This window comes from Ursus americanus, chromosome 10 (assembly GCF_024610735.1).
Source record: "Ursus americanus isolate L20-20 chromosome 10, mUrsAme1.1.p, whole genome shotgun sequence".
NCBI lineage: Eukaryota > Metazoa > Chordata > Mammalia > Carnivora > Ursidae > Ursus > Ursus americanus.
The window spans coordinates 71,666,145-71,682,817 of record NC_142136.1 but is presented as its reverse complement, the minus strand read 5'-3'; the positions used below and the strand labels follow the sequence as shown (position 1 = coordinate 71,682,817).

At 49.0% G+C, this 16,673-nt stretch overlaps 1 long non-coding RNA gene and 1 pseudogene across 1 annotated transcript; one reads left to right on the top strand and one right to left on the bottom strand.

The window, feature by feature from the left end:
* The first annotated feature begins 4,743 nt into the window (after window positions 1-4,743).
* LOC123791808 (protein max pseudogene) lies at window positions 4,744-5,229 on the top strand (annotated as a pseudogene).
* A 988-nt stretch (window positions 5,230-6,217) lies between these two features.
* LOC123791961 (uncharacterized) lies at window positions 6,218-12,636 on the bottom strand. The gene is made up of 3 exons (XR_006779563.2): window positions 11,533-12,636; window positions 10,157-10,301; window positions 6,218-8,704 (listed from the first exon to the last, which is right to left on the bottom strand). It is a non-coding gene; the product is annotated as an uncharacterized LOC123791961 (long non-coding RNA).
* Window positions 12,637-16,673: the final 4,037 nt, after the last annotated feature.

The window sequence follows — 16,673 nt, the reverse complement described above, 5'->3', positions numbered from 1 at the left end:
TATGCCTAATGTGCTAAGGGCCTGACCCTGAAGAGGCGGTCATTGAGAGGTAGCTTTAGTATTACCGCGAGTCACAAAGGTCCTCAGGCTCTGCTTCTGTACTTTGGGGACAGGTGGTGGATGCCCCAAGAATGCATCAACTTCCAAGTGACTGATTTCAATGCTTCCTTGGAGTTATCCCCAACGAAGACAGGCCGGACATGCTCAGCCACACAGGTAAGAACTCAGGAGCAATCCCACCCAGCAAAGGCGGAGTCCTTTGGTACCACTGGACTGTGGGCATTTTGCTTTTATCCCTAGGGTTCCTTTCAAAATTAAGGAAGGATTTCAGCTTTTTACGAGCTTCAGGGAGTTATGTCAGTCTGATTAACACCAATATTCACCAGCTGTTTTCAATATGAACATTTAGCTGGAGGCAGTGGTCTATCTGATATGTCATAAACATGTTGGGGGAATGGAGCAGATCTTCACACACTATACACAGGAAGCCAATGGATATTGGAGGCAGTTGTTCCTACCTCACTTCAAAGAAGGAGTTGCTGCAGCCCCATCCAAGATTATACCACAGGCTGCCCACCATGGAAGCAAGCGCTGGCACCTCCTGTCACTTCACACCACACCTTCGGTCCCATGTGAGGTACATGAGCTACAGGAGAGGAACTCGTTCTGCGTCGCCGGGAAAAACACAGAAGGAACGCAATGGCGTGTTCTACTTAATTGGCCTGTGAACCCTCACAACCTGTTTTTCTGCCCTTTTCTGTTTTATAGGTTTCTGTCAAAACTCTCTCCTGCTGCTGTCACCACCCACAGCCCTCAGGCCTGGACGTGCCTTCTAACATTTACACCGCCCTGTTTGTACGGGTCCCTGCACCCTGGTCCCGGCTCATCCCAAACAAAAGCCGAAACAGGTTCTCGTGGTTTTATGTCAGCCTGAGGAGTGCAGGTACTTCACGTATAAATTCAAGACACAGAATAAGGCCTAGGGCTGACTGTTGACCTGCCAAATAATTGCTAACTGTAGAAAAGAGGCGTGCAGGCTTATTCTCTTCTCCAAGAACTCCGCCCTGCAAACGTGATGGAGTGACAGCAAGGGGACAGGTGGAGAGAAAAAGTGACAGAGTGCACAGTGAAAAGGAATCTAGGGCCTTGGGTGGAGGTAAGATTTTGAAATCGTGTCTGTAGGGTCAGAAAGATAATATATGTTTACTCTTTTCTTTCCCAAAGATTGTTTACTGAACCAACAAGAATGCCTGGCCATGGAGACCAAAGCACAGAAGGTCTGACTGAAATAGTGCATTTGGGGGATTTTAGGCTCTAGATTAGATTTAAGATGTACGAAGATTAGTTACCCTAGATGGCGGTCCCCACCACCAACATGAGGATCACGTGGACATTAAATGGGCCTCCCCTGTGGTTATACACACTGTTCTTAGTTCTATGTGCATCCAAGTTTATAGTTTGTTCATTCATTCAACAAACATTTCTGAGCACTTATTACGGATTAGGTAGATGAGTAAGACACAATCAGTGTCCTTAAGGAGCTCCTCAGGCTACAATAATGTGAGACAAATTCTATTATTACAAGGAGTGAAGAGTGCTCAGGAGCTCCAGCCCTTTGGTCAGAGTGCTCCAGAGAGACAGAACCAATAGGAGATTATACATATTATTGTAGGGTCGGTAGATAGAGATGTAGCTAGAGGTAGAGATAGATTCATGATTATGGAGGCTGAGAAGTACCAAGATCTACAGTGGGCAAGCTGGAGACCCAGGAGCACTGACAGTGGAATTTCCAGTCTGAGTCTGGGTCCCAAAGCAGAAGACCAATGACCCAGCTCAAAGACAGGCAGAGAGACCAAATTCTTCCGTTCTCAGCCTTTTTGTCTATTTAGGCCTTGGATGAATTGGATGAGGACCACCACATTGGGGAGGGCAATCAGCTTTATTCAATCCACCGATTCACATGTTAATCTCATCCTGAGACTCCCTCACAGTAACACCCAGAATAATGCTTAACCTAATGTCTGGGCATCCCATGGCCCAGTCAAGTTGACAACTAAGATTAACCATCACAAATGGGCAGAAAGGGTAGAGCTTGTAAAGCCAACAAAGGGGAAGCTAAAGGAAAAGTAAGAAATTAAGAAAAGGGGGGGAGTCACAGGGAGGGAGCCCTTCAATAAGGAAGAAGTGTTCAACAGGGATGGAACCTTCAAGAAGGCAAGTACAGTAGGGACAGAGATGGACGCTGGGTTGGGTGTAAGGTTATTGGTGGAGAGGGGATGGGGATGGGGCAGAATGCAGGTTATAGCAGGTTGCAGAGTAAAAGGAAATGAAGTAGACACAGAGAACGCAGACAAATTCTTCTAGAAGTTTAGTGGTGGGAGAAGAAAGAAGAGGAGGTAGAGGGGAATGGGCTTCAGGAAGAGGGTTTAGTTTCTGGTTCTTTTTCCTGAGAGACTTGCGTACATTTCCTTGTGAGGGGAAGGACCCATAAGGGAGGGAAAGGCTGAAGAAAGGGCCGGGAGGACAGTTCCTCAGATGGGTAAGCCGTGCACAGGCAGAGCTGTTTCTTCCTTTCTCACTAGTCAGAAAGGGGAAGGACAGGGAGAAGCAGAGGGGAAGTCATGGGCTTTGGTGGTGGGAGCCCGAGGACACTCCCATCTGATCCATGGTCATCGTGTGCTGTGTGTCATGGAGGCCACGGTCTACCCAGTGCCACTTCCAGCTGTCGAATATCAGGCCGGCGACACAGCCTCTCTCTGCCTGTTTCTCCATCTGAAATACGGGATCATGATACCAACCTCAGAGGGTTAACGTGAGGATTCAGTAACACCCTGCCTTTAAGCATGTTCAGTAAATGTTTGCTACTGTGCTTAGTAATTACTACCATGAACACTATTATTAGGATAGCTATCTTTAGTTGTAAGAATCAATTATCAAGCCTATTCTCTTGGTCTCCCCGGGTTTTCCTTTTTAGTTTTTAGAGACAAAAAAGGCAGGTCGAATCTTTTCCTGGTGCCATCCCCTCAGCTTAGAGGATCAGGCAGCGCCCAGCCTTGTCCGGAGCCACCAGCTCTACCACGGAGCTACCCTCCTCCACTAGGAGTAGCGTGCTGCATCTCACGTGTGCAGAACTTAGAGGAGAGAGAGACACTTACTGCTTAGGTGGACAGCCGAGCAGATCTGGAAGGTTTTCACTTGTGAAGGGCACAAACCCATGTGGCCTGCCTAACACCTGCACACAGGTGGGAGCTGACCCACGCTAGGTCGGCTCCATTCCAGCCCCGTGGGGAAGTCCAGATTCTAGAGCCCATCCCTGCCTCCAGTCTACCTGGGAGCCTGCGTCTCAGTTTAAGGGTTTAGGTTCCAACCCACTTCATAGCAACTGGCTGGGCCCCTTCGAGTCCCACTCACATCCTGAATGTCATCCTATCTCTAGTCATCCAGAACTGAGGTACAGCCAATGAGGGCTAAGTCACTCCACTGTCATAAATGCCTTCTCATTTTCAAATATCCTCTTCCAAAAATTACGGTCAATAACCGCATCACAACATGGAAACAAAAGACAGGAGCCTAGGAAGTGGAATCTCAGAGCCTGGAACTTCCCCTAAACCATATCTCAGCCCAACATCTACAAAGCCCAAACCCATTTTTGACCTTCTAGAAAGTGTCAGTGTGGTGCGGAGGCCTGTATTCTGACCTCACTGACTACAAGAACTTCCTCCCGCTGGCCAGCGTATCTTCAAAGATTCCCTAAGATTCCAGCGTTGATGCAGTTTCCTCACAAGAGCCCTGCCTGCATCTTCTCTGTGTCCTTCTCTGCCTTTGAGGTCAGAGTGGTTTCTTCAGAGTGCCTTTCAAAAGTGGTCCAACCCAGCAGCATCTGGGGATGCTCTCTTGTCATGTGTTCTGGAAGAAGGGAGCAGGCCTGTCTAGGAAAGATTCCTCTTGGTTAGCAAGAGTTCTGAGTCACATTCTGAGAAGGCTGAGGGGGAGCTAAATTTCTCCATTGCAGATCGTGTCTGAGAAACTCCATTCTAGAGAGAGGGACTGTGCCTCTCAGTTTCCCCAAGACGGTCTGGTGATGGCTGGGGCACCTTTGGGCTTCTAGAACCCCTGTGGCATTGGCAGTCAGTTTATTCTTGAGTTTTCCCCCAGACTGAAGCCTAATGAAGATCTTGTCACTTTGAGTTTCAAGAAAGAATAAGGGACATTTGGCAGCACACACCTCACCTCACATCACCCTCAAGCTGGAGATCCCCAGCCGGTTGCAGATGGCATCTCCTGGTCACCAGCCTTCTCGGTTCTTAGGAGCAGAGAACTGCCCTGGAGCAAGAAATGTCCATATCAGAGGTTTCCAGCTTTTGAGCAGAGAGAGGTGCCCACAGGAATGGGAAGCCTTAGTCTCTTGCTTTCCTCTGCTAACTGGTCAAAGCCTTCCTGGTCACCCCAGGACCCCAGAGAGGAGCACGGGCCTTTCAAGGATGGGAGATTTTGTCCAGTGTCCATTGAGCGGGGACCAGGAAACTCAAAGAGAAGAGCCTGAATGGGCCCAGAGTCTGCACACAGTAGGCACTTCATAAGTATTTGTTGACTGGAGTGAGGAGGTGGTTCTTGCCCATGTTTTGTGTGTGTGTGTGTGTGTGAGAGAGAGAGAGAGAGAGAGTGAATGAGTGTGTGGGGGACCAGGCTTGTTGTTGTCAGTAAGGCGACATCCCCCCCCTCCGGGGGAGGGAGCCCTAGGAAATGAGCGATAAGGATGACATGACATCGAGGTGGAGAGCAACGAAGAGCAACCGAGGTTTCAGTCTGCAGCTGACAAATAGGCTCATCCTAATGCACCCGAATGAAAACATAGAGAGCACATTAAGACAGCTTTCACAGTTTGCACACTTGGTCCCATCACCCCGCGGAGAGAAGGCATCCCGGGCCCAAGGCCTGGACAAAGCCACAGAGCACATCCAGGATACGCGAAGGAAAAGCCACACACACCAGTGAGACCCTGATGACCTCAAACAGCAGGGTACCCCTCGGGAGCAGCAAGTCCGCGCACCAGAGAAGGCGAGGTCAGTGCCCAACTCAACCAACGGCCCCTCCGCAGACAACAGCCTCTACCCCGACGCCAAGGGCAGCCCCAGCTCTGTCTTCGCCAGAGGCTTAGACTCCCGCTCGGAGGGAGGCCCCCAGGAGCCACAGAGCAGGGAGGAGCTCAGGGTGGAGGCCACCATCTGACAGTCACCTCCACGTCCCAGCCACCTTTCATTTCCTCCCTAGAACCCTCACAACCATTTAAGAGACTTTTTTTCCTCTTTTTTTCTCAAATTTTATCTTTACATGGAAGCTCTTGCCCAACAGCTCTCATTCTCCTCACCCATTTCCACAATTTTTTTCGACGTTTCCCTACAAGGATTCCCTGTCCGCACCAGGAATTTTTAAACCCAAACAGCCCAACTTGGCAGCTTTTTCTGTGGAGGACAGACAGCTGGCCGGCCCTCTGAGCACACGGTGTCCTGACCAGCCCCCAGCTCCTCCAGCCAAGCCGGGTGGGCACAGGCCCGAGGACTCCTGCCCGTCCCAGGCCCTTCCTCCCAGGCCCCCTCACCTCCATTTCAGAGCCTTGGTGAGTCTGTGCACTGCTCTGCTTAAGAAGATGACTGGTTGCAAGTAATCAGAATAAATCCCCCTTCTTTATGAGGATTTTTTTTTTCTATAAAGCTATTTATCATTCCTATTGAAAGACCAGATCCTTGAAGAAGTCTGTGGTATAAAAACAAATGGAGCCTTTGGCCGGTTTCATGCCTGCTTCTCTCAGCCAGCCTTGTGGGGGGGTGGGGGTGCAACACTCATGTACGTGTGGGGGACAGCGGGCAGCAGGAAGCGGTAGCTGCCAAGCGGGGGTAGGGAGAAGGACCAGGAGGGATGATCAGGTTGGGGAGAGGTTTTGTATCAGGGGCCAGTGATGATGCTTTGATACGGTTTCCTGCTACTGAAATTTGAATCTGAGTGAATCGTCCCTATTTCTGATGATGTCGGCATTGCAAAGCGACACATTCACAAAGCGATAATCAAATCTTCCTCTCTATCCCTGAGCGTTTCTAAGAAATAGAGTCAACTGATTTTGTATGTAAATACCAAGAGCAATTTACTGGGCACTCAACCCAACCCCAGCCCCCCACACCCCCCCAGTGCGGACCCTTCCCCGCCCTCACCCCATTCCCGTTCCACCTGTCCTGGAACCCGTTCCCATCCTGTGATCCAGCCCTGGTCCTGGCTTCAGTCAGCAGATCCCGGTGAAGGGTTCTGTGCGTTTAGGCCATATTTCTTTGTCTTTTTCCTACTCCATTTCTGGCATTTGCTGACTTCTAGTGTGTACTCTGTAGTCTCAGTCTGTGTTTGAGTCCCTTCCATGGAAATAAAAAGTATGTTGTACGTACTGCCCAAGAATTGTCTTGCAAGTTAAGGCTCTCCCCTTTACTATAAGACTATAATAAAAACTTACTTTACCCTTAAAAATAAGTATTGTTGAGTGGATAAGTATGTACAGGAAGAAGAGAATGATAGATTCACAAATATCTGGAGTCCTATCCTGAGCTGGCAGGAAGTATATCCTCGCACACACCTGAGAGCATTCTCTCTCCCACTGGCCACAAACCCCAGAGCTGTGGGGTGAGCGCGTAGAGAGGCCATGTATGCACACAGCTGAGTTTCCCACGCTCTGATCACCGGTCTAGCAGGTGTTCTGATGGGAAGTGACTGTCCTTAAGGCTCTGCTCCTCCTCCTTGGCCTCATTCCAGTCCCCTCAAGGCAGTAAACTGAGGATCCTTCAACTTCCTGAGCTCAGAAAGGGTGGGTGGTTCACTGAGGAGCAGCCTTATTTTTCTCTCTCCAGCCATCTTTGGTTTACCTGTAGCAACTTCACTTTGTCTTGGGCTGTCTTCCTCCCAAGATCCTGGAAGCAACAAGGTTAGAAGTACAAAATAGACTTTAATGCATAAAGCATTAGCAGAGGTAATTAGGGTCATTTCCTAGTGATAAAATAACATTTGGACAATTTCCCAGTTGGGGCTGTGGTTCAGCGTCGTCGGCAATGCATAATCTTCTTATAAATGTTCTTGAACCTCCAAACGTTTCTGAATACGATCAATTCACCAAGAAGATATAACAATTTTGTGTATCTAATAACATCACTTCAGGGGCGCCTGGGGGGCTCAGTTGGTTAAGCGCCTGCCTTCGGTTCAGGTCATGATCCCAGGGTCCTGGGTTCGAGCCCTGCATCGGGCTCCCTGCTCAGCATGGAGTCTGCTTCTCCCTCTCCACTTACCCCTGCTTGTGTTCCCTCTTTCGCTGTCTCTCTGTCAAATAAGTAAATAAATAAAATCTTTTTTAAAAAAATAAATAACATAGCTTCAAATATATGAAGCAAAAGAACCCAAAAAAACTTCACATGATAAACAGACAAACCCACAAACATAGTGGGAGATTGTGACATGCTTCTCTCAGGAATTAAAAAACAGAGAAGAACCAGCAAGGATATAGACTTGGACAACCCAGTTCATCTTTCTGGAAAACAGTTTGGCATTATCTTTAAGATGATGGATATGCGAACCCAGAACTTCCAATTTTACGTACACACTGCAGAGAAACCTGGGCACATGTGCACCGTGACTCACAAAGCTATTCATCACAGCGCTGTGCATTGCCAACAGCCCTGCACAACAGCCAATTTCCCATCTCCAGTCAATAGAAAGTAATCATGGCATATTCGTACAAGAGAATCATATACCTCAGTGAAAATCAGGAAACTAACATAACAGTACGGATGAGTCTCAAGGAACAATGTTGAGGGACAGAGGCAAGACAAAAGGACATATAGAGTATGATTCTATTCCCATACCATTGAAAAACAATCAAAGCTGGAGTTTAGTGTTTCAGATACATACGTAAGTGATCACACTATAAAGGAAAGTAAAGAGATGTTACCACAGGTTAGGACGATGGTCACCCTGGGTGGGGTGGTAGGGGTTGCCCGGAGGTGTCTGGGGTGCAGGCTCTGTTCTGCTTCTTGACTAAGCAATGATTCCCCAGGTGTTCCCTTTAGAATTCTTTAGTAAACCATACATATATACTTGTATACATTCGCAAGTGTATGTATGGTGGTCGTATTCACCAATAAAAGCAATGTTTCGAAAACTTAAGAAAGGCGCCCCCTGGGAGCTGTCCTGGCCAGGGAAGCTCTGCCTTTCTTTTTCTCTGCTCTCTTCACTCACCCGTTCTTCCTCCCACCTTCAGCCTCCTCCCACGTGAGTCCTCCCCCTACTAGGGCACGGATAGCAGGGCAGCAGGCTACAGGTCCGGTTGGGAGGGCTTCTGGCTCTGGCTCCTCCCCAGCGTGCAGGCCTTTCCCCAGATGCCTCTAAGGATGCCTATTGGAAGGATTCAGGTGTGGGCTTGGAGAGAATGGCCATGCGACCTGTTTTGATTCTAGGCCCTAGGCCTGCCTCCAGCCCAGGAAAGAGCCATACTCCACAGGGCCAACACTGGCTTATGAAGGTCCATATTAGGCTTTCTTGTCCTCAGAAGCACAGGTTTGCCTTCACTTCCCTGTGTTGGGCACATCAAAAGGAGGAAGGGCTGTGTTGGGGCAGAACTGCAAGCCCAAAGATCTTCAACCCCTTGCCTCATCTGTTCCCAAAGGCCAGTCAGGACCTAGGGGTGGAGGCAAAAATGGCGAAAAATTAAGGCCAGACCTTTAGGGTAAAATCTCTGAACCAGGCTCCTTCCATTCCCCAGCCAGAAAGATCCGATCCTCAAAAGTGACCTGATGCCTGGACATTTCCAGTCCACACTGGGGTCCCAGCCAGGTCCTGAGGCTGCCAGGAACCTCTTTCTCTCCAGTCAGATTGCTGACACCTATATATAAAATAGATTCCCATAAACAGACATTTTTCAAAAGCTTTAAAACCACAGAGAGTCCACCTAAAGCCTGAGAAATGTAAGCCTTGAGCTTATTTTCCCTCTAACATGGGAACCCTGCCCAGTAGCATTCCCCAACAATGACTGCCAAAAATGGGCAAGATCAGCCCCCTGCGGCACCAGGCCATCTCCCCGATACTCTGCAGGCCCCACCACAGGCCCCCAACCCCCCCCCCACCCACCCCAGTCAAGTCTGCTGCAAAGACAAACAAAAAGCAGGCTTCTGTGGGCTTCCTGACTCGGCCCTCCCCACTGGAGGGAGAAGAAAACCGGAAGAGCAGAAGGCAATAAGGAAATAGCTCCTAAGTCAGGCAAAATGCTCCTCATGGTGAAGTAAGTCAAGTTCTGCCTGGTCACCTCCTAGCCATAAACAAAGCTATCCCTCTGCTCCTTCACAGGAAGCCTCACACTCGGCGCAGAGGACTCTGGGAGGCCTGCGGAGCCACCTCCTGGTTCCCTCCCCCCAGCCTATTACCTGCACCTCTCCCAGACCCAGGTCCTTCCCTCTCCAGCCCTTGTCTCTCCTGCCCTTTCCCTTCAAGCCACTTGAAAGGGCTCAGACTCCTCAGTGTAGCTACTTCCTGTGCTCCTGTGAGGCTTCCAACTTCTGGCTTCTCCCCACCGGCCTTGCCAGGCCTCCAGAGCACCTTCCAGTCCCTCCGAGCCTTGGACGCTTCCCTAGCTTTGCTTTCTGGCAGCACTGCTCCACTGGTCCCCTCCCACATCACTGACTCTTCCTGGTCTGCCCCATTTGTGGCTTTAACTTGCACTCTTGCCCCTCATCATCAAGTCTCTTCATACCGCAGCAGGGGGACCTTTTAAACATAGCAGTCAGACCTGGCCAGTCCCCTTCTTGGAAGCCCCCGGTGGCTTCTTCTCATTTTCAGGGTCAGATCCAAAGTCGCTCCCAGGGTCCCCATGCCCTGGATGACTGTACGGCTCACCTTACCCTTTGGCTCTTGCCTTCCAACCTGCCCCTCCAGGCAGACTGTGCTTCTTGCTGTTCCTTAAATACCAGCTCAGGCCCAACTCGGGGCCTCGCCCTCATTGGCCCCTCTGCTCCCGAGAGTCTCCCCTAGATCTCCACATGGCTCCCCGCTGCCCACAGAGTCACATCTCCACTGTTTCTTCACTGGCAAGGCTTGTCCTGTGACTGCCTGTCCACCCCATCATGAGTCTGCTTACCCTGAGTTCATACATGTGCATGGTGGTGCACATTACACACGGCATATCAGACGCCATTCACCACCGTCTCCTTCACCAGAATGCTCATCTGAGGGCAGGGACTTTGTTGGTCTTATTCAGTTCTGCATTCCCAGATCCTAGAATTCTGACACACAGTAGGCACTCAGTAAATATATGTTAAATGATGAATCAAGGATAAAAATACATACTTAAAACATTTTAACTTAAAATATATATCATTTGTCAATATTTTTTAAAAGATTTTATTTATTTATCTGAGAGAGAGAGTGAGCAAGAGAGAGAGAGAGAGCATGAGCTGGGGGGGGGGCAGAGGGAGAGGGAGAAGCAGGCTCCCCACTGAGCAGGGAGCCCGATGTGGTGCTCGATCCTGGGACTCCAGGATCACGATCTGAGCCAAAGGGAGACGCTTAACTTACTGAGCCACCCAGGCACCCCTGTCAATGTTTTTTAAATATATATCTTAGAGTCTTGAGAAGGACTTCTGGTACAGAATTCTTCCATATTCTTCTTCTTTTCCCCCAATCTCCCCACACTTAAAGCAAATGTTACCAGGTGAAGAAAGCAAGAGTCAAATGTTAGGGTCACTCCGGGTTCAGAAGTCTTCTAAAATACCTAAAGGGAGTAATTTATTCAGGATTGAGAATCACTGTTCAGTCATTCTTACCAGAGAATGAGAACTATGTCCACTTTATTAACTGATGACACGGGATAATCACGTTTATCAAAACCCAATTTTCATCATGGCTGTAAACTAAGACCAGTTCCTTCGCATGTTGGGTATTTCCTTAGCCAGGAGGGGCAGAAGGAAATTTCTTGCCTGGGTTCTGTTTGGATCCTTGTTGCATTGAGCTGACCTAATTTTGCTTTGCCCATTCTCTTGGGTGGGGTCCACACTGGTTTCCATCGGAGTGGCCACGTGCTGGTGCCAGGATTTTTCTACTGCAGAACAGGTTTTATTTTCCACCCTCCTCTAAGTCGGCTCGCCAGGCCCGGTGCACGTGGCGGCCTCCAGCTCACCCGCCCCCCTTTGAGTTGAGTGGCGTCCGCTCCCAAACCAGTTTATGCCTACAGTATATGTTGTAATATTTAAGTGATTTAATTACCTACCATGTCAACCAACTTAATATTATGTAAACCAATATGATGAGTATGAAAAGAAAGGGTTATTTCTTTGAGAACTAAGTGAAAGTATTTGGAAAGACTCATTAAAGGCAAATGGACTTTGCTTTCTTCACCTGGTAACATTTTATACCAAACCCAGACATCTCAACCACTCTGTTGTTCTGCCCATTTGTCACCCCTATGTTGATGGGGATGTTGGCCTTGGCTATGGACCTCGTCCCAACCACACTCACCATCCCATCATTCACCGAGACCCTCTCCTTACTGGCGAGGCAACTGTGGGATCAGTAATGGGCTCTAAAAACGTCAGATGTTTATGATCCTGCAGGCGTTTTAGCTACAGCTTTCAAATCCTCCTGTGGAATGAGAAGGATGAAGGTCAAAGCCAAAATCCTTTCCTCTGGGGCACTCCCACGCATGTTTATGACCCTTGCTTTCATCAGACCATAGCTGAGGTTCACACCCTGCTCTGTCTGGTGCATTGGCAAGTCAGTTTGTTAGATGCAGATGCAAGCTCGTTCTACTGCTCTGACTCCCGTTACGGGGCCCACTTCGGAATGGCCTGAGAACGGTGGCATGCAGGGGGGACCCTGAAGCCCACAGAAAGTGTCGTCCCAGCGGCAAACTCTGGACATGCCGCGTAAACCCCATTCATGGGTGAGAAGGGGCCAGGGGCTAGGGGGTGGGGAGATAGTGCCTCCAGCCTGCCTGAAGGACACATGCCCTTGCTGCGCCATCAAACCCGATGCCAGGCAACATTTAAACTGTGTAACCACTTCCTCTGCTGAGTCATTTCTCCATCATTTGGCTTCCTTTGGAGTTTGCTTAAAGGGAGAATACGCTGTTCAGGCCAATGCACGTACTTGGTCTGTTTGGCAGGTATATTTTTAATTATAAATTAAGAGTCTCTCCATTTCCTTTTCAGCATGTGTCTGAGACCGATCACCTTGAAGGTCTAACAGGAGGGTTTCTGAACTCGTGAGGCTGAAGGCCAGACCCCGATAGACATCTCTGCAAGGCTTCCCGGCGTGTGGTCCGCCAGCACCCGCTGATGAGCATGCGGGACGGGGTTCTCTGCCCTGGCAAGGCAGTGTATCCTGACACCCGCCTCAGCTCAGATCAATTAAAAGCAGAATCTTTGGAGGCAAGACCAGGACAACGGCCGTTCTTAGAAGCTCTCTAGGAGATTCTGAGCTGCCAGAGTTGAGAAACACTGGCGAAGTGTATCTCTCTTTCTAAGATGAAGTCAGAGCCCTCGGGTTCTGGACCCAAGTTAGTCTTTTGATCTGTATTCTACTAAGTACCTGTAGTCTTACTAGTTACCATAGACTGAGGGCCTACTATGTGCCAAGTACTATGTCATGTACTTTCATATACAGTATCCGAAACCTAAAAACAATCCTGTAAGGTAGATATTGTTATTCCCATTTTTTTTTAAAGATTTTATTTATTTATTTGACAGAGAGAGAGACAGCCAGCGAGAGAGGGAAAACAAGCAGGGGGAGTGGGAGAGGAAGAAGCAGGTTCCCAGAGGAGCAGGAAGCCTGATGTGGGGCTGGATCCCAGGACCCTGGTATCACGCCCTGAGCCGAAGGCAGACATTTAACGACTGAGCCACCCAGGCGCCCCTGTTATTCCCATTTTTAAGTGTTTTGTTTTATTTTTTTAGCTAAGAAGGCAGACTCTGAAAGGCGGAGTTGAGCAAAACTCGCACAGCTGGGTCAGTAAAGCAGCCAGTATCTCCATCCAGGTTTATCTGATTCCAAAGTCCAAGCTTTCCCCATTAGGCCAGGTTGTCTCTCAGCCTTTAATGACTATAAGAAGTATGGTTCGAACGTTCGGCTTCGAAGTGCTTTTTCCCCCCAAAGTCCATCCACAGAAAATCTGGGCAGGGAAGACTGTTCCTCCGGAGGCTGTTGGCATGAGGATAACTGTCTGTTCTAGAGGCTCAGCCCATTTGTTATTGTAATCTAATTTTGGAGAACAACAAACTAGAGGATAATTTTGAGATAAATTACATTTGTGTTTTTAATCAAGGGGCCAGTGTTATTGATTATGTAATATCCCATCCTCTTTGCTTATTTTAATCCTTGAGAAAACAGTAACCGTCCCCATGAAACTCACTCTGGCCCTGATTCTGGAGACTTATTGCAAGGCCTGGATCTGACCACCTCGTGCACAGGACAATGGAATTAGGTGCATAAAATATCGAAACAGAGAGCCCTTCTAACTGCAGAAGTAACTCCTGAGGGATAAAGAATCCATAGTATTGCCCTAGAAGAACTTGTGGGGAGAGGCCTCCCTTCACTCTCCACACCCCCAGATTGATAGCGCTATTTGGAGTCATCCCAGGCTTGGCTGCACCAGCACGGGGTCTCATAGCAACTGTGAGGAAACCGAAGAGCCGAGCTGAGTTACCCCAACACCAGCTCATGTAGAACTTTGATAAAATCACACATTGCTTATGAAGGGAACATCCCCTGATAAACTGGACAATGAGGCTTCCACGGTCAGGGTCAACGAGGAGCACAGTGTTGGGGATATTATCCATTCTTGGGGTACTCCCAGCCTGAACCCTGAAATACTATTCCATAGAAGCAACTGATAAATACAATGGTTAGCATAGTGCCTCAAGCTTCATGGGAGGTCCGTAAATATTTGTTGAGTAAATGAGGGAGCTGGGGACGGAGATGGCATGTCCCCAGGACTTTTTATATTTATTGCATGATTGCGTTGTATAAATCTCACAAGGATTCCCAAGTGAGGAAACTGAGCTGTGGGGAGCACAAAGCTAATACATAGTAGAAGCAATTTCCAAATCAGTTCTGTCTGCCTTCGGGCCTCATACTCTTCTCTGCACCACTTACTAGGAGTATTGCAAAAGAGGACTCGTCGTCTGTCCGGGATGATGGGCTCCGACTTTTCCCCAGCTATCCTCCCTATACAAGGTCTTGTTAGCCCCTTGAGAGCACCAGCTCAAAACATTCAATACATATCCGTCTGTCTGAGGGGCACTGTGCCACGTGCGGCCAAGGATGAGCAAGATGGGGCCCCAGCCCTCAGGGAGGCTGAAATCCGGTAGCCAGGCTAGCCGGCTGCCAAACACAGCAGGTCAGAGGAGATGAAAGAAAGCAATAACTTCTCGCTGAGCAATCGGTGAGGCCTCAGGAAGTGGCTGGGGTTCCAGATAGGCCTCAAAAGAGAAACGGAGGCAGGGGCAGTGACATGCTCAAAGGCCCCAAAGCCGAAAAGCTCAGGACTTGGGGGACAGGCCATGGGGCTGTGAATGGACTCCAAACCTACTTCTCCTGGGTCCAGATCTCAGCCTCGCCACTTTGTTAGAAGAGTGGCTCTGCCAGTGAGTGCATTAACTTTCCCATCCTCATCGCCTCACCTACAAAATGAGAAGCACTCTGCCTCCCTTCAAGCTTGCTACACTATCTCCCACGCCACTTATGAACAAGCTGGAGTTCCCACGGGAGAAAACCATCCCGTGGTGGGAGGGCAGGATGAGATAATGCACGCGGCGGGCGAGGCCCGATTCTCGCACATAGGAGTGCTCCACAAAGATCAGCTATTAGTTTTGGTATTTGGGGGTACGTCAAGCAGTCCGATTTGAGTGCAGCAGGACGTGGGCAGCAGTATGTTTCCACCCAGAGCACTTGGCACACTGCTTGGTATTAGACATCCATGAGAACACAGCCCCTTGACCTCGCGGACCCTTCCCGGTAAAACAGAGGACGTCGTAGCTACTCCAAAGGGTGGAGGTAAGGATTAGAGATGCTTTCCCCGGAAGCATGCTGTACAATGCCTGACACGTATAAATGTTGTGCGAATCTGTCTTCTTCCAGAGTCAACTCCAGGCCTGCTAGTCCTTTCCGAAGCAAGGCGGTACAAGCTTAGTATTTCTCAAACTGAGATCCAGGGCACACACACGCTCCGTGGGATGCTAATTGTGTTCTATGACAACCTATTAAAGACTCAAACGCTAAGCACTGCTAGATCATTGTCTACGCACCTTTCAAGAAGGTGCCGCTGAGACAAAGGAGCTGGGCAATTCAAACAGCACGGCCCTGGGATCAGGACCAGACACGCAGATTGCTGGAACTGAAGAGAGGGTCCCGAGGAGCCACGAGTTCGTGCGGGATTTCAGTATGCCACAGAGACGGCGTCTTATCAACTCGGTGGGGAAAAGACATTTTACTCAGGGAACGGCACTGAAAAAACTAGCTAGCTGTTTGATTTCCTCTTCATTCTATCCATCAAAGAGTCTACGATGTGCACAGAAAACGGATGTAATAATTTTTAAGTCATTTTTAAAATCCCCACCTAGTGACTATTCAAACTTTCACGCTCAGCAAAAAACCCTCACTGTCTAAACACAGCAGTACAGCAATTCGTGTTTAGTATTCCCAACAAATCAGCCACAAGACCTCACTCTGCAGCACAAACTTGCTCCCATTTCAGGGCTTTTGTGTTTGCTGGCCACCCCTGTGGCGGGGATGCTCTCCACCCAGCACTTGGCACAGCTGACTCTTTCTCACCCTTCAAGTTCAGCCCCTCGGAGAGGCCTTGCCTATCACCCCATCTATGGCAGGCCTCCTCAGTTCAGTCACTGTAACACACAGCCCCGTTCATTCCCTTCCCACACACCGCAGTATCTAATGCTCCGTCTTGTTTGCCCCCATTAGAGCATAAATTCCTTGAAGGCAGCCGGTCTCATTCACCTCTTTATTGCTCTGAATAGTGCTGAGGACACATTACGTGCTTAACACATATTTCTTGAATGAAGCAATGAATCAATGACCCCTTCCTCAGTTTAAGTATCTGTCCAGAGTGTCTTCCTTTTTCAAGGAAGCCAACATGTTTTTCTCTTAACCGTAATAGAACCCTTATTAATAAACCTGTTTTCAATCTTCTGTTTTATTTTTAAATGCCTACCCACCTGTGCTTGGTTTCTCTCTCGTATATCTGGAGCTGAAGAAATTCTACTTATTGGAGCGCTAGGTCTTTGAAAAGAGATGGATTTGTAACTTCAGCAACAAACGTGTTGGCTGATTTTATTTAATACTTTGACGTCAAAAGATGACAGATATTGCCTCCAAACCAAAGTTTCTTTGTTCACTTTCTGGTGCATCCTTAGCCTGCTGGCCCACATGCAGGAGTTCATGGTGGACTGTCCTAGGGCGAAGGGTCCCCATCCGTCAGCGTTCCGTCTACACAGACTGCAGAAGGGGCGTGCCTGGGTGTGCCGCTCGCTATGTGCAAGACAACACGCCCTCTTCCTGCTTCTCTGTTGTGTGCTCACAGCAGCACCAGACCCAGAGACGCGTCCGTGGGAAGTCTAATCCCCCTGGCGGTGAACCCCCCTTAC